This window comes from Euprymna scolopes, chromosome 5 (genome assembly GCF_053919585.1).
Source record: "Euprymna scolopes isolate OS-2025 chromosome 5, ASM5391958v1, whole genome shotgun sequence".
Classification (NCBI taxonomy): domain Eukaryota; kingdom Metazoa; phylum Mollusca; class Cephalopoda; order Sepiida; family Sepiolidae; genus Euprymna; species Euprymna scolopes.
Window position 1 is genome coordinate 39,886,339 of NC_136486.1, and position 24,858 is coordinate 39,911,196.

Below are 24,858 nucleotides of genomic sequence, written 5' to 3' on the forward strand. Positions count from 1 at the left end.
CACTTACCAATTGTTTTAGAAAGGGAAAAAGGGTTCATTTTTCTTCACCAGAAGCCATTTTTCTTATGGTAAGAATTTTCTTCTTCAAAGTTAAATGTCCAAAACCAACTAGCAAATACCGTGTAAGCTTATCGTTATTTTGATAACATCTGGGATTTGAAAAAAAAAAACATACTTGACTTTGTCAAGAGAAAAAGAGACAGACCGTGAAAAATAATTATTCGCGTACGTTATTTGTGCTTAGCAAATACGTAAAGAATCAAGTCATTTTTTGCAAAAGGCAAAAAAAAATTAATAAATAAAAGTTTCCCATACGAATTCGTCGGATATTTAAAGCAGATTTTATTTTTGCTACATAAAAATGCATGCAAATAAAAAAAAAAAATGTTAAACCAATGTTATTTCGCTGGATTGTTTCTAGTAAGACTAGAAATATAGCGTTCAACAAATTAAGTTACAAAAGAATTGGGAAAGAAAACTTGGTTTATTTATTTTTTTTTTTTTTACTAAGGAATATTTATTTAATACAAGCATAAATTGTAAACTGAATTCATATGATGGATGCGAAATTCAAAGATTCACTGTTGGAATTGTTCCAGGCAGAGCAAAATCTTGCGTTGCAAAAGCAGCAAATTCTACAAGTAGAAAGAAAAGAGAGATTTAAACAAGCATTTGAAGAAAAAATGCTTCAACAATAAAAACGCTTTGAGGAAATATTGATGAAAACACAAGAGGAACAAAGAAAAATTCTGAAGGCGACACAGTTAACTAAAGCAGACAATAATCATAACGCATTTTCTCAAACAGCTGTGTGGGCCGCTATTGAAAATTTCAATTATAATCCAGAAGACGATGTCACTTTCATCCAGTACTATAGACGATATGAGGATATTTTTATATCGGATTGTAGTACCTGGTCAAACGCAAAAAAAGTTAGGTTTTTGCTAAGGAAATTGGGAACAGCCGAGCATACAAAGTTCGTGAATTTTATTCTCCCAAAAAAGACCAGTGAGTTGAGATTCCAAGAAACAGTTACACTACTAACAGAACTGTTTTCTGCAAAAATGTTTTTTTTCCATAGGCGATATAAATGTATGAATGTTACTAGAAGAGAGAAAGACGACTACACTGCTTATGCAAGTATAGTGAACAAGCATTGCGATGATTTTAAACTGGAGGAATTATCAGCAGATAATTTTAAATGTTTAATATTTGTGCAAGCGCTGGTCTTAAATAAAGACGCTGAAATCAGGCGTCGTGTTTTAAATAAACTCGAAAACGAACCGAATTTAAAACTACAAAACTTAATAGAAGACTGAACGGTTTATTGCGTTGAAACCAGACAGTCGTGACATAGAGGAAAGTGGAGTGTCGCATATTAAAAAGATCCATCAAAAGAAAAATCCGACTTCAAAAAATAACCTGAGAAAGAAACAGAGAAAAGATCCACCTGGACCATGTTGGAGGTGAGGAAATAAACATTGGTACAATGAGTGTCCCTACAAATTCAAACAATGTGACAACTACCACCAGAAAAGGCATAAAGCATCGCATTGTAGAAAAAAATCTGGTAGAAAGACATCCATTAAACTTACGAAAATCCATTAAACTTACGAAAATTGAACCTGAAGAACAAAATATCCGGAAATATGTACAGGTCAAAATGTTTAAAAAGAAAATAAGGCTACAGCTTGATAGTGGGTCTGACATTTCTATTATTAATGTACAGACATGGAAGAGGCTTGGGAGACCCACTATGATTAAATCACATAAAACGGCGAGAAGCGTCAGTGGCGAAAAAATGACCTTTGAAGGAGAATTATTGACAAATATTTTTTTCCAGAACAAGGCCGAAAAAGTAAGAATTTTTGTCATACGAAAATCAAACAACCTCTTTGGAACTGATCTGGTCGAAAAGTTTAGACTATGGGATCTGCCTTTAAGCTCATTTTGCCAAAAGGTTGAGGATTCGAATGTGGAGGCAGAAAAACTTAAGAGGGAGTTAAAAGAAAATTTCCCAGACGTATTTTCAGGCGGTTTGGGAAGGTGTACAAAAGCCGTAGCAAAATTTGACATAAAAGTAAATGAATAGCCAGTGTTCAGAAAGAAAAGAACTGTTTCATACGCCGCTATAGAACAGATAGACGGTGAATTAGAAAGACTCGAAAACATGGGTGTCATCTGAAAAATTGATCACAGTGAGTGGGCTGCACCAACGGTTTACATCAAAAAAAAGAGTAAGGAGATTCGGGTTTGTGCCAACTTCGCAACAGGCTTAAACAGGGCATTACAAGATCACCATTATCCTCTTCCGAGCCCTGAAGAGATATTTGCGAAACTGAGTGGAGGGAAATATTTTTCTAAAATCGACCTCAATGATGCATACTTACAAGTTCTAGTTGATGAGGAGTGTTCAAAGCTGCTGTGTATTAATACCCATAAGCAATTGTACAAGTTTAACAGACTTCCTTTTGGGGTCAAAGTCGCCCCTGCGATTTTTCAGCAAATTATGGACATTATGTTAAATGGGTTGGATTTTTCAGTAGGGTACCTGGACGATGTGCTAATGAAAAACGCTAGCAAAGAACAAGACGAAGCTCATGTAAACCAAATATTCAAAAGGATCCAGAATTATGGATTTAAAGTAAAACAGGAAAAATGTACATTTTTCATGGAGAAAATAAAATACTTGGGGCAAATCATCGATAAACATGGAAGAAGGCCGGATCCAGACAGATCGAGTGCAATAAAGAATATGCCTGCTCCAGAAAATATTGCGTCTTTACAAAGTTTCTTAGGTTTGGCAAATTACTACAATGTATTTGTGCCAAATATGCATAAACTTAGGTCACCTTTAAATGAACTGTTAAGGAAAGACCAAAAATGGGTCCGTACTCAAGAGTGTGAAGAAGCATTCCGGGAAATTAAAGAGACTTTAACATCTGACTTGTTTCTGGCACATTATAATCTCAAGCGTGAAAATATAGTTGCAAGCGATGCCAGCTCCTATGGCATAGGAGCATGCATTTTACACAAAATGGATGATGGAAAAGTGAAACTCATAGCACATTCATCCCGATCACTTTTGCCAGCCGAAAAGAACTACTCACAAATTGAAAAAGAGGCACTAAGCATTATATTCGCGGTAAAGAAATTTCATCGTTTCCTGCATGGTAGGCAATTTCTGTTACAAACAGACCATAAACCATTATTAACGATTTTTGGATCAAAAAAGGGACTACCACAACATATGACAAATAGACTCCAAAGATGGGGTACCATACTTCTGAATTACAATTTCCAAATGGAGTATGTACCATCTAAAAAATTTGGTCATGCAGACTGTTTATCAAGGTTAATACTTAAGCAGACAGAACCATTGGAGGATATGGTAATAGCAGCCATTCAAGCGGAAGTTGAAGTAAAAAATACTTTATGTGACACAATAAGAGAACTTCCAATAACGCTTGATGACATTAAGAGTAAGGCAGAGGTGGACGAATTTATTATATGCACGAAAAAAAGGATCAACAATAACGAACTGGATGAAGAAATTTATTCACTTTGTGATAACGTCCTGTTATATAGCGACAGGGTCGTAATTCCTGCGACATTACAGAAAAGAATGCTCAGTGAATTCCATGTAGGACATCCAGGGATATCAAGAATGAAAAGCCTTATGCACTCTTTCGTTTATTGGCCAAACATGGATAAGGATATAGAAGGAAAAATCATGGAGTGTAAAGGATGCGCATTAGCTATGAAAGCTCCTCCAACTCAATTCGGATCGTGGGCAAAACCGGACCGACCTTGGTCTAGGATTCATTTAGATTTTGCAGGACCGCTAGATGGATTTTACTATCTCATTGTTGTAGACAGTCTATCTAAATGACTGGAAGTATTAAAATGTAAGAATCCCACATCCAAGGTAACTATTAACTTCCTGTATGAACTATTTGCTAGGTTTAGAGTAGTAGACTGCATTGTTACAGACAATGGAACGCAATTTACGTCTACCGAATTTAAACATTTTTGCGAGGATCATCTAATCGAGCATATAACCATTCTGCTATACAACCCAAGAAATAATGGACAAGCAGAGAAATTCGTTGACACATTCAAGAGAACTCTGAAAAAAGCTAGTGGGTCGCTGATGGATAAGTCAATCCAACAGTTTTTACAAGTCTACAAAATCACTTCGAATACAAACATCGAAATGTCAAAGACACCTGCTGAGGTTATGTTCAGACGCAAGGTTAGATCGATTTTTCACAAGTTGTTACTAAACCAGGATAGGCCAAACCTCAAAAAACCGATAACAAAAAAATGGTATAAATTTGGCGAAAGTGTCTTCTACAAGATTCACAAAAATAATAAGACTTTCTGGGAGTCCGGCTGTAAAATGTTTTTGACTGCTAATGGGGTATAACACCAATTATGTTGCCAATCGTTTTTATAACCACCGGCTGTGCTAACCAATCAATGAAAATCTTCCAAAGTTACTATAAAAATTGTCGAATTTTAGATTAAATCAGTTCGCCGTTAACTACGTCACGGATCACATTTGATTCTTGGCCACCATCTTTGTTACTAGCAATTACTGCCGCCATCTTTGTTATTGGAAAATACTTCACACTCAGTATCGAGACTGCACTCTGTTCAACATGTCTCAACACTTAACAGTTTATGGGCCCAGCCATCGTCTTTTCTTTGACGGATCGGAATCTAAATTCGAATTGTGGCAGGTAAAATTTCTGATGTATCTAAGGATTCGAAAACTATACAAAGTGATACAATCTCCAACAGAGAATCCTAACGACCCCGAATTTCTCAAAAAGAACGCAACTGTTTTTGCAGAACTGATTCAATGCTTAAATGATAGAAGTTTGTCTCTGGTTATAAGAGCTGCCTTGGACGACAGACAGAAAGCATTAAACATATTTATCAAAAGGGAAACTTAAAATTATATCAGTATATACAGAACTAACGTCTCTGAAACGTAACGAGGATGAAACTATTACCGACTACGTTATAAGGGCAGAAACAACCGCCAATGCCTTAAAACTCTCAGGTGAAATAATAAGCGATAACTTGTTGATATCAATGACCCTCAAGGGACTTCCAGCCGATTTTAAACCATTTACAATTGTTATAACGCAAAAAGGCAAACCCATAAATTTCAGTGAATTTAAAGTGGCATTGTGCAGTTACGAAGAGACTAATCGTATGTTCGTGGACAATAATAACTCCAGCAATATTATGAAGTTCAAAAATTCTTCTCGAAAACAGACACCACCATATTACGCACCTTACCGCAATGTGTTCCCCAAAAGTAATTTTCCCAAGAAAAAGAATAAAATTATCTGCTATAATTGTGGACGACCCAACCACAAAAGTTTCCAATGTCGTTATAAACGCTCTAAAATGGACTCCGTAAAAAACGTTGAGATCTTTGAGGAAGAACATACATTTCTGTTCACATGTAACTTTGACAATAGCACAAACGGTAAAAAATCTCCTTTGTTAAGAAACAAATAGGCAACATGGTTTACATGATTACGGGACCAGACTTTGTGTACAAACGTCACACTAACCAAATTCGGAAAAGATACTCGAACAGTGAGATGACCAGATCGCCCGAGGAGGGCATCATGGACACAGTGTTTGATACTTTTCAGGTGCCCATACCAGAGACAGCTCCAGAGAACAGAAGATCAAACAGAAAACGAAAATCAACAGAATTGATTAGGGTGAACCCCCCCCCTCCCAACGTTATTAATCCTAGACGGGATATTTTCAAAGGGGGGGGGAGGTTATAGTGGCCTTCCTTGAACAGAGGAATTTACACCGATTAGCATTATAAATAGTGCTAGTAATTCCAACACCGGTGAGAGAGATAAGACTGCAGTTCAACTGCTAGCCGAGTGCCCAGCAGATACACACGCTTTCCTATCTTTGTACATTATTGTTAATACACTTGTTCCTTAACCGAACCTCGACTTGATTGTTCTTATTGTCACTGTTGTTCCATGACACAACAGTTATGGTACTATCGCTTCCCCAGGAGGGTTACTTGGTTGAGAAACATCTTAGGAATGCAGCCAGCTCCTTGGGGAATAAACGATATTCAACGATATCTAACAATAGGCACATGTTGGAAACATCAATAAAAATGGTCGATATGTCGTCGGCTATAACTGTCTGGCATGGATCGCTTCTTGTGTGTTCATTGCGTCGTAACAGGCAGCTTTCTGTCATCGCTTTAATAGGAGGAACCGCAGGCTGAAATCGAATACTTGTACAGAAATAGCAAACAAATGCAGTTTTATAAAAAATATATAATTTATTTAACAATTAACAAGTAGGAAGCATATTTAGTCAACCCATTGCATGCACACCAAACTATTATATCCCGCGCATACGGGGTGCAAGCTTTAACTGTTTTTACAATACAATCATATTTTGATTCTCTCTTTCTTCATAGAAAGGGAGTGAATGAGAGAAATAGAGAGGGAGAGTGAGAGAACGAATGAGAAAAATATGCGTTTTATGCAATGTTTTGATTTTCAAATTATAATGCCAACATAGTTTCACTTTTATTGTGCACTGGAATCATAACCACTTGCCAATCTTCGTGTACCGACAGTTTTAACCTTTAAGAAAAATGTGTCTGCACTGTGTGTGTATGTGTGTTTGCCTCCACATAAGTGCAGGCCAAGTTAGGCACAAGGTTCATTAATGTAGAATCCCCAAGCCTTTTTTTTTTGTGACCTTTGCTTTGACTAACAAATGTCAAAATATCGTCGGGCCGTTGGCACAATGGTTATTTTTTTAATTCTTTTTCTCTTCTCTCAATTATTCCTTTTTATTCACTCTTTTTTTTTTTTTAAACATAAATTCTTTTGATTATTTTTTTGATAAAATATTACTTTTTTATTTATTTATTTATTTATTTTTTTTTTTTTTGAAAAAAACTTTATCTCTCCCTGTTAATTTTGTCATTTAATTTTATGGACTCTTTTTTCGAAACATTCATTCTTTTGATCATTTTTTTTTTTATATAATATTTGATCAATTTGTTGTATTTAGTTTTATAGTCATTTGATTTTTCATTGACTTTTTGCGAAGCTTTACTTGTTTTGAATTTTTCAACATTTTTCTTTGTGTGTGTGTTGGTGACAATTTCTCTTTGCTCCTGTGTATATATACTTTTCTTTTTTTTTAATACTTTTTGGCCGTTTCCAAAAGTTTTTTGTTTTGTAGTCGGCTTCTAATTATAATGTTGGACAGGGGTAAATTCGAGAGTTCTCTAGGTTGTGGGTTATCCAGATATTTTGTAAGCATTTGAGAGTTTTTGGATTTTTGTGTGAAGGAATTAATCATTGAAAATCCCTTCTTTTTTCGAAAGGAAAAGTTCTGTAAAAAGCCAGCAGTTTTTCTGAGGCTTTTACGGTTCACAAGTACCTGTGGTGTGGATAGGTGGGGGCATACTTTAATTACCTCTGTTATAGGTTTCCCTTCTTGGACTGAAGTCTGATGCTGACACAGGGTGGATTCTTTTTATGTTTGTTAGAAACTGCTCTAACAGTATGCGTCGATGCAGTGTATGGCGGTAACTTGACTCTACCACTGGTATTATTACCAAGTGGGATGTTCACCCCTTTAACCGTTAGTTGGTTAGGGTGAAAGGTTATTTGAGCGTGGTTCCTTTGCAACCAGTCAGCACCTAATATCAACTCCCGATCTAAGTCTGCGGTGATATAAAACCTAGACGAAGTTTGCGCCTTCTTTATTTTAATAGACAAATGAGCCATGCTTTTTAGTGCCATCCTTTGCCCGTTTGTGAGAGTAACTGTTAGGTTACAATCCCTTAACTCTCCTTTTATGCGTTTTTATCTCCTCAAAAACTGATGTTTTGTGGAGCGAGACTTCCGATCCAGTGTCGATCATTGCCTCTATCGGTCTACCCCTTACTATAACTATACACTGCATTCCAGAGCTCTGGTTGGGGATTTTATTTCTTCAGGTCTCTCTATTTTCCCGAGTTTTCTTGACCGATTTATTCCTTTGGTGGGCCTGTTTAGGTCTGCTCTCACCGCTTTCCAGACATCCCTGACCTCTGGTGTTTATCCTTCCCAGGGTTACTCCTTTCTTTGAGGGTTTGTTATCGTTGCATGTCCGTGTACTTGACATCTGTGGTGGTCAGTGGTGAGTGGTTCTCGAGTGTAACCTGGCCTTGCTTTTTCCTGAAGTGAAGTTATTTAATCTTTCTTCAGGTGAGCATTGCCAGTTTCGTTCTAGCCTATTATAACTGGAACGCCCTCACTGCAGTTTTGCCGAAGCACACCCACAAAACATATCTTACAGCATTACAGCTGCTGTAAGGCTCGGTTTTGGGTACCCTAAATCTAGTCACCCCCCCCCTGGTCCCTGATACTTATTAAAGCTATTAGCTATTATTTAAGAAAGCCTCTCCTTCTTGTGGCCACTACGGAGTTGCTCATAGAGCATTTCACTTTGTCTAGCAGCAGACAAGCCTCCGATAATGTTGGATTTGATTTGACCACATCCTTCTTGATAAAGGGGTTATTTAACGCATCTATGAAGAATTCAGCTAAATGCACTTGCACAGCTGGACCTTCCCTCATCTCTGCGTCCCTATAAGCTAATTTAGCAAGTTTAATCATCCTAGAGCAGAGGAAATAGTCACCTACCTTAGTTTTTCTGAAGTTTTCTGGTGTCTTTTTTTTCCTCTGTAGATGCTGGGTTGAAATGGCTGTTCTTTAGTTGAGTTCTTGCGTTATTGTGTTTCCATGGACTTTGATTAATAAAATGTTCTTTTTTTGTGTCCGTGGATTTTAATTGTCTAGTGATTGATTTTTTTGATCTTGTGTCCGTGGATTTTTCTGTAGGGTCGTGCTTGTTCCTATGCCAGAAACAATCCTGGATTTACGGCAACAATATGGTACTATCGCTTCCCTGGGAGAGGGTTACTTGGTTGAGGAACGTCTTGGGAATGCAACCAGCTCCCCGGAGAATAAACAATATCCAACGATATAACAAAAACTGGTCGATATGTCGTCGGCTATAACTGTCTGGCATGGGTCGCTTCTTGTGTGTTTATTGCGTCATAACAGGCAGTTTTCTGTCATTGCATTAATGGGAGGAACTGCGGGCTGAAATCGAATACTTGTACAGAAATAGCAAACAAATGCATTTTTATAAAAAATATATAATTTATTTAACAGTTAACAAGTAGGAAGCATATTTAGTCGACCCATTGCATGCACACCAAACTACCATATACTCAGTGTACAGCGTGCTAGCTTCAACTGTTTTTAGAATACAATCATATTTCAATTCTCTCTTTCAATGAAGAAAGATAGAGAAAGGGAGTGAATGAGAGAAATAGAGAGGGAGAGTGAGAGAACGAATGAGAGAAATATGCGTTTTACACAATGTCTTGATTTTCAAATTATAATGTCAACATAGTTTAACTTTTATTGTGCACTGGAATCATAACCACTTGCCAATCTTCGTGTACCGACAGTTTTAACCTTTAAGAAAAATGTGTCTGCACTGAAATGTGTGTGTGTATGTGTGTTTGCTTCCACATAAGTGCAGGCTAAGTTAGGCACAAGGTTCATTAATGTAGAAGCCCCAGCTCTCTCAAAAGGGCCTACGTCATTTTTTTTTTTTTTTTACACAGTGGTCACCACTTATCAAGGCCCGGAAGCTACTCAGGGATAAGGGTTATTGCAAGTACATTACGTTAGTGTGGAGATTTGATGAAGTGTTTACTTAAGGGGGTGGTGCCACATAGTGATATTAAAAAAATGTTTATTCATGTTTTTCTTTTTTTTTTTTTTGTAACATTTAAGTTTTTTTTGTATGGCAGCCATGTTTGAAATATGAAAAATTAAATTTTCATAAAGGAATAATGGAAAATGAAAGATAGAAAAAAATATGGTGTTGTACATGTCTCAACAAATTAATTTAGCAAAAATGTGAATAGAATGACGAAGATGGACAATATACCTTTAGCTTGAGTAGGTTATATTTATATCAGTCAAGAATACATCGTCAACACAGTCTGACATGGTCTTGGCTGTTTTTGAGTGGGAAATGACTTTGCATCTTTATGGTTGAGGTATGATTCTGGGTAGTTCTAGGAGGGCCACACTCTCGGATCGTTGCCTCCTGTCTTTCAGGTGGAGTAAATTTATTATTTACTGTCTGAGGCATCTCTACCAGGAAATGCTGATGGAGTGGACCAAGAAATTTTTAAAAGGTTCCTCTCCAGATGTAGCTTTACTCTCTCCACCTTCTGACCTTGTATGATATCTTCTTGTGGTGGGAAGGAAATATTGCTACTTACCTGGATATTCATCAAATAAAAAAATTATTCTCCACCTTTCCAGGAAGCAGACAGTTTAGTTTGATCCATAGAAAAAAATTATTTTTAGATCATTGGATTTCAATGATTTAGTACATCAGTCTCATGATGATGATGGTAATAATTGAGAATCAATCCTAGTTTATTCTTTTATCTTGGAGACAACCCTGTATGTCAAGGTGCCGCATTTTTTTTTTCTTTTTGTAAAACCCACGGAAAACAAGACTATTGTATTTTTAACAACTCTTTTTTAAGACATTCAAATCTTTATTTTTAGAATAACATGATCAGGGAGAGAGAAAGAAAATGTTTGATATCGCTGTGAATATGTATTCTTCAAAGTTCTATATTATCTGATCCTGCGTCTCCCATGCGCAAGGCATGAACTTGCGTTGACTTTTCTCTCTGTCTATTCATGTTTTAATCTGTATAATATTTTGAAAGACAATTTCATGTTCATGTGTATGTTATCACCCTTGACCCCTTTTTTGCGAAGATTGGATAACCCAATTGTCAATGCAGAAAAAAAGTAATTTTTAAAAAGTTTCATCTAATGTCACTCTTTAACTAAAAGACACTTTCTTGGCTAGGATCAAAGTGTAGTATCATTAACAAAATGAACTGTTAATAAAAGACTTTATGTATGTATTTATATATAAAAAAAATCGATTTGGAAATTTTAAGTAGGATGAGCCCTAGAGTAAATGTGGTATTATGGTGAGTGAGGATTCTAGCTAGGAATAGCATAGACAACTATTAGTAGGGGTAGGCTATAGAAACAAAATTTTTCAAATAAATGCCAAAAGTGGCTTATTACCTTCATTTATATGTAAAGAGATGGGAACAAGTGATTTTTTTTCAAAACGGGTCAAAATTGGAGGGTCGCTGGCCCCAAACGTGATTTGACCGCGTCAACGCGTGAAAATGGCCCAAATTTCACCCCCGAACACACTTAATCACTTATTGAAAGCCACAGGGTGCATTTTTTGACTATAAATGCATTTGTATCATTAAATCTAACATTCCCATTGGCTATCCCACAAGTATAGGGCTTTTTAGGGTATCTCAGAGTCCAAAATGGGTCAAAATTACCCCAAAATTAGCCAAAAATGGTCGGAAACCACGGATTTTCCAAAATGCACCTCCCAAGCCACACAGGGTGCAATTTTTGACCATAAATGGCTCTATATCATTAAATCTAACATTCTCACTGGCTATCCCACCTATATAGGGCTTTTCAAGGTATCTTAAGGGTCCAAAATGGGTCAAATTTACCCAAAAATTAGCCAAAAATGAACGAAAATCACGGATAATCCCCAAAATGCAGGTATTAAATCTCATCGGGCTCCTATAAACACTCCTGTATGGCTTTTAACAGTTGGAAGACTGAAATAACCACCCTGTTATCTTATCCATTTGTATTTAGGGTATTTAGAGATCTTTGGGGGATGTAAAAAGGGTCAAAACAATCCAAAAATGACAAAATTACGCTTTACGGTACATAACATATGAATCATTAGTTCATTCATCAATGATACTTTTTAGAAACATCGTAACTTTACTACATCAACTTCTCAGAAGGTAATTAATTGTAAATTGAACATTGAATGTCAATAAAATGCTGTCCAAGAAGAGTCTGAATTCATATTGTGCTACGGATTGTACCCGATCTGTTTAATGAGTAGTTCAAATTGTTTGAGGTATCATGCTCTGGCAATTGGTCACTTATATCCTCCACTTCAAATTGATCATCGTCCAAATCCAAACGATTGTGCAGTTCTTGCTCTGCCAGAAACCGTTCATGTTCCATATCAACGTAGAAAGTGTCAAATGAGCCATTTGCGAGAGAGAGACTTTTGATCGACAAAGAATCTTCGTTCATGTACATCAAATTCATCAGGATTCACATCTTTTGAAAGTATATTGAGAAGGACATGGTGCTCTCGTTTCCATTTAATCATATTCACACGTCTGGAACCCTTTGCTTTGTAGACATCTTTGTCGTAAATTTTTAGCGATCGATCAAGTTTATGTTTTATCCCAGGTATTGTAACATAACGAACATCACTTCCAAAGGCTTTCTGCCACAATTGTAGTAATCGCAAGGAGACCTGGTGAATATGATTTTTCTGTGTCGTGGTACCATATTTGGCAGCATGATGTTGCACAGCTTGAACACATTCAGCCTCAGTTGGAAGAGAATCAAGCAGAAGATAAGTCCAATCGTCGTAATTATAATCTTCGTCAATCTGCCCTGCTATACCAGCCATGTTCATTGCATTTTACTAACTGAAAAAGCAAAGTTCAATCAAATTCACAATTAATGCAATGCAATGTTATCATGTCTATTTAAAGATGCCATTGCATTGTTACAGAAAGAAAACATTTCCTTATTTGGTAATTTTCCATCTATAACTCAAATTAAGCCCCTTTTTGACAACCTATGTTGATTCTTAGGGACTTTTTGACTCTCTTTGGCTAAATCAGCCATATTTAGCCCCTTTAAAAGGTCCTTATACCCATCATTAACAGTGCAAAATTTAGGAGAGTGCCTGCTTCAAGCATTTCCCAACAGTTTCTGCCATGTAGAGGTGTCTTTGGGCCCATGGGAGGTGCATTTTGGAAAATCCATGATTTCCAACCATTTTTGGCTAATTTTGACCCATTTTGGACTCTGAGATACCCTAAAAAACCCTATACTTGTGGGATAGCCAATGGGAATGTTAGATTTAATGATACAAATGCATTTATAGTCAAAAAATGCATCCTGTGGCTTTCAATAAGTGATTAAGTGTGTTCGGGGGCGAAATTTGGGCCATTTTCACGCGTCAACGCGGTCAAATCACGTTTGGGGCCAGCGACCCTCCAATTTTGACCCGTTTTGAACAAAATCACTTGTTCCCATCTATTTACATATAAATGAAGGTAATAAGCCACTTTTGGCATTTATTTGAAAAATTTTGTTTCTATAGCCTACCCCTACTATTAGGTAAAGTGACAAGGATGACCATCGACCCCCCCCCCACCTCTCAACACTTGTGAATGATCTTGTGCCTAATTTATTTCGATCTTGTACAATTTATTCAAATAAATAGATTTTTGTAGTATCTATTCTGTCTAAAGATGGTACAATAATATTGTGGGACCGCCATATTTGCTGGACATCCATAGAATAGAAATATGCTACAAACACCTACAAGGATTTTGGAAATAGACTCACATAACCAGATATATTTTGAAACTACTCTAACCAGAGTCCTTACATGAGCATGTTTCAGTTTGAACATTGTGGGGTCTGCGTTCACACTAGACATCTATAAAATGGAAATATGTCAAGCTAGTATTACAAGCATTTTGGAGATAGACCTCCGTAACCAGATTTAAGCACAGCAGAAATAAGATATAACTGTTGAATTTCTGCAGGTCCTACTTGTAATTCTTAATATCTTACATGGAACTTTTTTCTGAAATTATAATGTTTTGTTCATTTTCTATTAGTGTTAGGACGATTAATCAGAAATCGGAAAAATTTGTGCTATTTTTCGATGCCATAAACGATTTCTTAATTATTTATTTTTATTTGATTTTAGTTTAAGAAAAATCTTTCACTGTTGGTAGTAATAATAAAAATTTGTTGATTTTAAACTACTAGTAAAACTAAAATCTATAGATCGCTCCCACCCCACAAGTGTGTTTTTACATTTGAGAAAATATATCCTCATTTAAGATGTGTTTTCACAGTAATAGAGACATTTTCTAGTTAAATATTTAGAGATAGAGAATCAGTAATTTAGTATAGGATCAGTAATTGTACTAGAATTGGAGAGAAAAATATGTCCCATTACTATTTTCTATATTTGTTGTTGTACAGGGGTGTGGAACCTGTAAATAAATATATGGTGATTAATTCCAAAAGTACTGAGTATTTATTTTGCGAAAACCTTCAATGTAGCAGTAGGGACAAGTATGCAGGCAGAACCTGCAGAATTAGTATTTGAAGAAAACCAGTAATGACAAAATTCATTAGATGTTCTAAACTTAAATATTGATATTTTGATTAGAAGACACACAAATTTCTGTCACACACAGATCCTTACATAACGTTAATATACATGCAGTCGCTGCTTATTTTTGCATCTGACTGGGCAAAAGACTGGAATATATTGTTCAACCCAGCAAAAACAATTGCACTCTTGTCCTCTAGTTGCCTCTCTCCTGTCCCTGTCTGTAGGATTTGGTTTCAAGACATATTTGTGCCATTCTCAGAATGTCATAACTATCTGGGAGTAATAATATCTATCAATCTCAGGTTTGGTGACTACTTGTCTTATGGTATTTTTTTTTTTTTTTTTTTACATAGACATCACCACTTATCAAGGCCAAGAGGCCACTCGAGGATAAGGGTTAAAGAGTGTTCAGTAGAAATTGGACAATATAGTAATCGTTAGTAATGGAAATTCGGTAAATTTGTTAACTTATATGAAACGGCTCATCAAAAACTTATTTACATTGGACTTAAAGACAACCATATTGTAGTCAGCTGGAAAGCAGGAAAATGGAAGACAATTCCATAGGCGTGCAGTTCTAAGAAAGAAGCTTTGCTCATGGAATCTACGTTTAGGTTTAGGCACAGATAAAGAGTGGGGGAAATTAATGATAGTGTTTTCTGCTAGATGGGTGTTTCTTGTGAAAGTTTGGCGAGGGGGACCATACATAGATTGGAGCTCAGCCAAGCACTTGCCATGAAAATAACGTAAAGCAGAGACAAACTCGCAACATCTCTTCTGTGACTTGATAACTTGCCCTATGTGTGAATACCCTTTACTTAAAATTTCAAATGCTTAGACCAAAAATTGACTGAGTAATTTGGTAGAGACTGCAGAATGGGGTTGATAGGAAGCTTTACGTGTTACTTATCCTAAGCTACCAAATTCTTCATGAATGGCATTTACATACTAGGCTTTACAAGGCAATCATTTGTCCCCACTTGGGATACCGATCCCTAGTGTTCTGATTCTCTTGAGAATCTACAATGTTGTACCATCAGATATATACTCCATATTCCGTGCTATGATGATGTTCCCTCTGGAGTATATGATCTGCTTGGATTAGATCTATTGTCTACTCTCCAGACTGTGACATGACAGTTGCATCTGTTGCCTACAGATTATTTCATGGTTTTTGCCCCACTGCCATGCTTTATCGACCTGTGCTGTGGCTGAACAGACCAAACCAGTGACGATATACATTCACATGGGACCTACTGCATAATCACACCCGTGTTTGCCCCCCCCTCCTCCCCCCACCAAAAAACTTTTTTTGTGCTGATAGGACTCCTAATAGCCCCAAGAAAATAAAGTTTGTGAAAAATAGCACAAGAGATCGAAAATGAGATTTTCTGAAGGAATGGACAGCCATATTGGTTCGAAATTCAAAAGATTGTAAAAAAGGATTAATATTTGAAATGAAATTAAAAAAACAAACATTTAAAACTATTTAAAAACAGTAAAAAGTGATACAGGTAGGCTGCAAAGTAACTTTTATTGGCTACTAGCCTTGGTGCCTGGCGTTGCCTGGGTGTTTGGAGGCAAAAAAAAAGTGGTAGTCAGCAGGCAGGCTCGAACTCATACTGTAAAAGAGGAAAAGAATGTGAAAAAAAAAATGTGATGTCTTTGTTGTTGCACCCATCACCAAACTCGAAGTGATGTAGGTTTAAATTAAGACTAAAAAATCGAAAAGAGGGGATGACTTTTGAAAATATCGGCGAAAAAAGCGACCCCTCCCTGTAGAAAAGTGCCTAGTTGAGGGTGAAGGAATTAATGTTTTTGGCTCATTTTTTTTGTATTTGTCGACTGAAGGGTCGAGCTTCAAAATGATACCGATCTTGTGAACATACATCCAAAGTTTTAGGCAGACATACAAACAAACATACATACATCCAAAGTTTTAGGCAGACATACAAACAAACATACATACATTCAAACAGATTTTTGCCCTTTATATTAAAGAAGATGGTAACATTCATTTGTTGGATATTTGATTTCTGACCACTTTTTCAATCTATGGATTGTAAAAAAAACTTTGCTTATTTTATCAGTTTGTTTTTGTATTGGTCGAGCGTAATTTTAGCAGAATAAAAAGAGGAGGATTTAATTTTCATATTAAAGAACAACTAAACCCATTATTATTTCCTAATAAAACGCTATTTGTATAACCAATGAACCAAAGCAAACAATGTTGAAGAGAAAACATACAGCTTATGATAGTGCTTTCAAGTTTAGAGTTGTAGAGTTTTCTGAGAGCAGTAATAATTCTGTTGCACAACGTAAATTTGGAATAAATGAACAAGTGAGAGATTGGAGAAAATGTAAGGTCAGCATCAGTGCTGCTCTAAAAGTACAGAAAAGATGTGTTTTCCATGTAAGTCATTTGAAAACCAATTTTGACGTTAACATACACACATCTTTTTATTTATTTTACTAAGCATTTATATGTTGTTACACATTCATGAGTATCTTTCGGTTAGCTCATGAATTTGTAGTGACATATAAATGCAACATGTAAAATAAATGAAAAGTATATCTTGCCCTACTTGTATATTGAACTCTTGCATGAACTTCGTTAAAAATTTGTTGGTTGGTGCACTTGCACGCACAACGATGGCTAACATAAAAAATTACATTGCTTAATATCTGGAAAACTACTTATTTGCAGAAAGTTTAAATGCGATATTCGTTTTCAGCGCGCCTGAAAACCTTTAGAAAACAAGTTTTTAAGAAAGGTTTTGTGTTGGTCTACTAGGCCAAAATTACCAAATACCCCCCCCCAAATGTGGCCATAAAGTGGGTGCTCATTTTAGGTTAAATTAATTTAGATAAGTGATCCCCACTTTTTGAAACTATAATTTCTTCATATCTTGGAAACTCCCTGTTTCCTGGAATTTTAAATGTTATTTTCGTTTTCAGCTCTCTTGAAAACCTATGCAGTGGTTATTTTAAAGGATTTTCTTAGGGTAGAAAGATGCTGCACCAATGTTGGTACTCCTTGGGCGTTGAAATCCATGGCGGCCAGCATATTTATTTAATAGTTGCTCCTTTAGAAAAGGCTAATGCATGCGCATATAACATTTTTATTTATTTATTTACTTACGTTGGCTTAGTAACTAAACCATTTATTGATAATGTCTCACTTTTACAAACATTTTTAATTTACATGCGCAGATAACTTTTTGGTAAATATTTACATTTAGGTCCACCTCCACAATTTTCTTTGACTTTTATTGGTTTTCAGAAAATCTGAGTGCGATAAATAAATCTACTTCTCTGCAACCGACACTGAACCCCACTTTTTTAAGTAGTGTTTGTGGGTGGATATGCTGACAATTTGGCAAATATTTTTTTACATAGTGTTTATTCCGAAAGCCGTTCTTAACATGGGAGGTTGGGGTGTGTATTCCGGAAGCCGTTCTTAACATTTATGGAGGTGGACCTGATGTAGAGAAAAAAACAAAAAACAAAACCCAAATTTTTCATGAATATTAAAAAAAAAAAAAAAAAAGAAGTAACTAAACCATTTACTGATAATTTCTCACTTTTACACATTTTTAATTTACATGTGCGGATGAACAACATATTGTTGAATGGTGTGAAAACAAAGCGTCTTTGTAATAAACTTCATGCTTGTTTTACTATACACAGAGTCGAAAAAGATGTTAAAAAAAAAAATATAGCAAATAAATGTTATCAAAAGCAAGATAAGTTACTTTTCTACCTAACTGGATAAGTTTTTTTTTTTTTGTTTTTAATATTCATGAAAAGAGTTAAGACAACGCAAGTAAATAAATAAATAATCAATTACAAATGTTTGTAAAAGTGAGAAATTATCAATAAATGGTTTAGTTACGAAGCCAACGTAAGTAAATGAATAATGTTCCGTGCGCATGCGTTCGCCTTTACTAAGGGAGCGACTATCAAATGAATAGCTAGCCGCCACGGAACTCAACGCCCAAGGAGTACCCCAATGTTATTTCAGCGCGATCCGTATTCTGCATAACTACTCAGTTAACTATTTTTTATATCACTAGTCTTAAGTCCGTGAACGTAAAGGCCCGTCCCCCAAAGAAAAAATTGGCGAAATTCTAAAATTGAAATTCAAGTGACACCAATTCATGAGTAAATTTTCAGATTAGGTCTACCTCCACAATTTTCTTTTAAATGACGACTTGTATAGGTTTTCGACTATGCTGAATACGAAGATCGCATTAAAAGTTTACAGAAATAAGTAGTTATCGAGATATAAAAAGTGGTATTATGCATTGTATTCTTTGGCGGCCATCTTTTTTACGCGCGTGCGCGCTATAAACAAATGTACTCATCATCTATGACTGACACCACTGCACGCGAGTAAAAAAGATGGCCGCCAAAGAATACAATGCATAATACAACTTTTTATTTCTCGATAACTACTTATTTCTGCAAATTTTCAATGCGATTTTCGTATTCAGCATAGTCGAAAACCTATAAAAGTTGACATTTAAAAGAAAATTGTGGAGGTGGGGTGGACCTAATCTAAAAAAAAATACCTTGTCATGTCGCAGTAATGAAAATATCCCAAAATTACGAAAAACAATAAGATAGAAAAAAATAATTAAACAGTTTTCGGAGACAATTAGCAAGAATATTAAGTTTTGCTAAACTGGCCAAAGATTTTCAGTTAAGATTTACCTCCCTTTGTTACAACTTGATTGAAATTTCCGGTTTCTTTTTCACTAATTTCTCCCGAAAACTATTTTCATTAATCATTAATTTTCTAGCTTATCGTTTTTCGTAATTTTAGACGTGTTCATTACTGTGACATGCCAATTCAGTGGATAACCATTTGTTTCATTTGAATTTCAATTTTCAAATATCGCCACAATAACGAAGAACAACCAAAAAATTGATTATAAACGCCCGGAAATGGGGGATCAGTTTCGCATATAACTTTAACGTAAAATTATCTCCCATTTCCAGGCCATTTTACGCACTGCTATTACTACTACTACTACTACTACTTTTTATCCATGTGTTTTAAGTGTCTTGTTATTTTACCTCTCTCATTTATTTCCATGTTCGGATTCTCGACAGAGATAAATATTTCCTTTCCAAAGAATATTTAATTCTCAATTCAAAAGAAAGACATACTTATCTGAAATATTAAAATTGTCGATGCCATAGAATGTAAATATAAAATAAATATATCCAATTCAAACTTAACAACACTACTTTTTGTGTGTTTTTAATTATTGATGCTGAAGAAAAAAAAATGGCTCTTCAATATATCGAATCTGACAAACGAAATAAAAAGTTAGTACATAATGGATATCTGTTTTTTAAAAACAGAGAGAAAGGAAATAAGATATATTGGAGGTGCGACAAATATCACAAATTCAGGTGCTGTGTTCGTCTAACCACAGAAAACGATCAAATCGTTCAGACTTTTGCCTTTAACGAGACGCGACATAATCATACAGTAGATGCCATCGAGATTACCGAGGTGAGAAACCCGTGCCAAATGGCCAAAACTATTAATAATTCTCCAATATTTAACCCGGAAGAAGATTCCATCGTGCCTAAACCGGAATTCTCTGAAAGACAAACTTTCAAAAAGACACCACCCAACGCAATCCGGGAACAAAATAATGCTGATCCACAAAGAAGTCTGAATGAATTAGATTTTCCAGATGAATTTGCGAAATACCTGAAATTCATTGTAATTTTTGGAAACTTATTTTTGTTTAATGTATTCAATTATATATATTTCAGGATTAATGATACGACAGGGATGCGAGCGAAAAATACTATTTTTGTTTAACATTTTTTTCCAAGTAAAAAAAAAAAAATAAAAATGCACAAATATTAATGGAAGTGAGGATTTACTAATAAGTTCGGATGTCCGTTTTTTTTTCTTTCTAATATTAAATTTAGGATAAATGTTACCTTTAACTACAACAGAACACCGAACGCGAGTGTATTTTTTTTTCCATTTCGCTAAAACGAGTATGACATTTAAATCTGCAAATTTACCGTTTGGATGATTAATACACGTTTCTTAGGATTATTTTCTTACGAGCAACTACCACTTTGTAAACAAGCTGTTCACAACACATGCGCATCCTTATAAGAACGAAATTTTAAATCTTGAATTCAAGTAAAACCTATATCTTACTTAATTGTCATGTCACAGTAAAAATAAATAATAAAGTTTTTTGCATTCAAGCATTATTTGCATTCAAGCAAGTAAAATTTAAGTTTTACGATTTTTTTTACGAAAAAAAAAAAATAATAAAAAAACATGTTGAAATAATTATTATTTAGAAACATATTCTTAACACGTGAAGGGTGTTTTGAAAGTATTCTTTACTTTCACCTAACAATAAGGACCAATTTTTAGTTTCTTTCCAACTCGATACTCGCCTTTTAAAATGACAACTTTTAAAGGTTTTCGGGTCTGCTAAGAACAAATATCCCATTTAAAACTGGGGTAGACGAGTACTTTTCCTGATATTAAGACCTGTATTATCCAATTTAATCCCTATCCTTTTCACTGGCGCAATCATTTTTTCATTTGAACTCGAAATAATTCCCTATATAATATTTAACAACAACAAAAAAAAGGACAAATTTTTTTCTCGCAGTTTATTCATGCCGTAATAATTCAGTGACTTTGCCTCTAAAAATTACGAAAGATGATACAATTGAAGATGTGCTAGAATCTAGCACTGCTAGATCTATTAAAAAAAAAAAAAATCAGCAAATGCATTGGTTTAAAAATGGTGAACTCTTACTTTTTCAAGGGAGATAAGTCAATTTGTGTTACCGAATTGGTCGCACAGCTGCTTCACATTAAATACGATTAAACTCGATAAATTCTATTTTTACTTGTAATTATTTTTCTACTGGGTCATTTTTCGTAACTTTTTGAATTTATCATAATTTCGCCATGACACATAAGTATGTAATAATGTTTTCACCTGAAATGCGTTGGTTTAAAAGATCACCAATGTAAACAAGCGTTCTAAGTTGTGACCTTATGTTGAGATATTGAATCTTTTATTCAGGCTAAAATGACAATGCAAGTTCAAACTGAACAAAAAACTTAGGCACAAGACCAACTCAAAAAGGGGGGGGATTGAGGTCGTTGGTCATCCGTGTCACTCCAGAAACTAAACAAAAGTTTCTCTTAGCTAGTATCTTCTTTCACCATAATACCGCATTCACCCTTTCGTACTGGGGAACGTGACCCGATTGTTTAAAACATTTTTTATTGGCGTGTAAAAACAAAAAAGATAACAATGGTACAATAGTTCATTTGTGTCGAGGGCAGGGAAAGAAAATATACAAAAGTGGTTAGTATGACTCTCCCAACCCCTATACCACCTGTTCTACTCTGATTTGTGAAGGAATCTGAGCTCCTGCGTGGGGGTGCCCTCTAGATGACCTTTTTACGTTGATTCTCGCCTAAGTGCTTTTAAAATAAGAATCAAGAATCGGCGTGGATATTTTTACTTTTTTTACATTTTCACCCCAAACAAGGCGCATCATTGCCACTTTGGTGTAGGGGGCAACAACTACTGGGATACTAGCGCTTTTTAGAAGTTGGTATCCCTAGATTTGAAGTCATGACCTCAGCAGTTCCGACTATGAACGGAGAAAGTCGAACCAAGTTCTAACTATTACCGAAAATGTATGAATTTTGAAATTTTTTATGCTTTTTTATTCATCTTAAAGTTACTTATTTCAATACGAATCTTGTATTTTCTTTCCGTGGGGGTGTATTATTTTGGATCGAAAGATTTTTTTGTATATTTTTTACCCAATCATTTAGCTCTTAAGGCCAAATATTAGATGATTATTTGTCCCGTCTCTATTTGTGTTCCCTACGAAGATATATTTATAAATCTGGATTATTTTTAAATGTGGAAAAAAATATCCATATACTCTAAGGGGGGGGGGACATTATAGGGCGGACCTGAAGAATCATGCACCCTCTGTTTTTATTTATTTTTACCTTTTTTTCAGTGTATCATTATCGAATGGACACTAGTCTACCAAATTATAAAAAAAAAAAAAAAATGAAAAAAGTCAATATTTAAATATTTGTATGCGTGCTCAATTTCTAATGCAACATTGTAGTAAATCGATCATCCATTTTAGAACAACTCTACGTTTTTAGGCAAAATTTCGCGAATTGAATCTTTTTAAAACAGTTTCGCCTTTTTTTTTTTTTTTTTAATACAGTGGTCTCACTACGCACGAGCTACTTTATTTACGAGAAATTCGAGACACGAGATGTCTTCCGAGCAAAAATCTTGACCTACATACGAGAGAAAATCCAAGTTACGAGAGCTACCGCTAGGTGGCCGAAACCGTCCAGCATCAGCTCGTCCCAGTTAGCACGTGTACCCCCCCCTATAGATCTGATCCAGCGCTCTTGTGTTGATTTGTTTTTATCACATTGTAACTTTTTTGTGACTCTAACTATGAGTTCGAAAAAAGGAAATGGAAACGTGTCATCTGAGAAAAAAAAGAGGATGATGTCGATTGAAATGAAGCAAGAGATAATAGGCAAACATGAGCGTGGTCTTCGTGTAAGTGATCTCGCGAAGCTGTACGATCGGTCATCATCCACGATCTGTACGATATTGAAACAGAAAGATGCCATAAAAGCTATAAAACCAACGAAAGGTGTGACTATTATTTCCAAATTGAGGACCGATACCCATGACGAGATGGAGAGACTTCTGTTGTTGTGGATACGCGACAAGGAGCTGGTGGGAGATACCGTCACGGAGAGCATCATCTCCGAGAAGGCGCTCTCCATCTACAAGAACCTACAACGTGAGGCAGCGTCAACAGAGGGTGAGACATCGTCGGGTACACGTGGAATAGATTTCAAGGCCAGCCATGGCTGGTTTGAGAAATTCAAGAAGAGGACTGGCATCCACTTTCTGGTAAGGCATGGCCAAAAGCAGCGAGTGGAGATCACTGTAGTTTTCTGTTTAATTATTATTTGAATGCGTTTTTAGTAATCAGGAAAATGTGTTTTATATAGTTAATTAAGGTTAACTTAGATGATTTTGGGAGCAGGGAACGGATTAATTGGTTTTCAGTTATTTCTTAATGGGAAAATTTGTTCGAGATACGAGAAATTCTAGATACGAGTTCCATCCGGAAACGAATTAATCTAGTAGGTAAAGGGGCCACTGTATTTTAATAATCGAAATTCAACAAAGGCTAAACTACTTAAAAAAAAAAAAAAAAAAAGCTAAATTTACGAAATCTGGCCTAAAAACATCGAGTGGTTCTAAAATGAGTGGTCGATTTGGTCAAAACGTTGTATTAGAAACTGAGCACCAACTACAAATATTGACGTTTTTTGATAACTCGCTTATAAAAAAAAAAAAAAAAAGGTGGGGGCAAGATTCTTTAGGTCCACCAACTATAGGTGAACAACAAAATAAATTATAAAATACCGTCGTATTCTCTAACAAATGTGGGTGTCTCCGACGAAAGACTCTCCCTCTCCTCTGGGGACAAAATGCTTTCCCTGGACAAAGTGTAATTTATTTAAAGGGCAGATCATCCTTTGTCTTGCAACGGAAAGACTCGATTATCTCCCTTATGTACCAAAGTAACACCGCTATAATGCTACTACCTATTTCTGTGTTTCGTTGCTTAGCTATTCCCCCTTTCATTTCTATTACATTCGACCTAAAATATTTTTTTTTGCCAAAGAATATTTAATTTCCAAATCATAAGAATAGATGGTGTATAGTTATTTTAGATATTAAAAAAAAAAAAAAAATGACCGCAATGGAAAGTTGTATATATAATAAATACATGCCACTTCTAACTTAACACTATTTTGTTTTGTTATTGATTCTAAAAGAAAAGCTATCTTTCTAAAATACAATGGCTCTTCAGTATATTGAATCTGAAAAAGGACATAAAAAGTTAGTTCATGATGGATACCTATTCTATAAAAACCGAGAGAATGGAAATAAGATTTATTGGAAATGCGACAAGTATCACAAATTCAAGTGTCGTGTTCGTCTAACTACAGAAAACGAACAAATCGTTAAATCTTTTGCCTTTAACGAGCCGCGACATAATCATACTATAGATGCCGCGGAGATTACTGATGCGAGAAAATCACGCCAAATGGCCAAATCTACAAACGATTCTCCACAGCCCGTAATATCTAAATCTTTGGAAGACGGGCCCACTGCTGTAGCTGTACCTAAACAGGAATTCTCCCAAAAGCAAATTTTCAAAACGACGCCACACAATGCAACCCAACAAGAAAATAATGTCGACCCACAAAGAAATTGGAATGAATTAGTTTTTCCAGATGAATTTACGAAATACCTGAAATTCATTGTAATATTGAAAAAAAAAAGAAAAAAAATATTTGTATAATGC

The 24,858-nt window shown here is 35.4% G+C and overlaps 1 protein-coding gene and 1 long non-coding RNA gene across 2 annotated transcripts in view; one reads left to right on the forward strand and one right to left on the reverse strand.

Moving 5' to 3' along the window:
- The window catches only part of LOC145276570 (uncharacterized), a 137,831-nt gene that overhangs the window by 42,124 nt on the left and 70,849 nt on the right, over window positions 1–24,858 (forward strand). The gene's annotated exons all lie outside the window — the stretch shown is intronic.
- On the reverse strand, window positions 323–23,984 carry LOC145276788 (uncharacterized). The gene is made up of 2 exons (XR_013868013.1): window positions 23,910–23,984; window positions 323–635 (listed from the first exon to the last, which is right to left on the reverse strand). It is a non-coding gene; the product is annotated as an uncharacterized LOC145276788 (long non-coding RNA).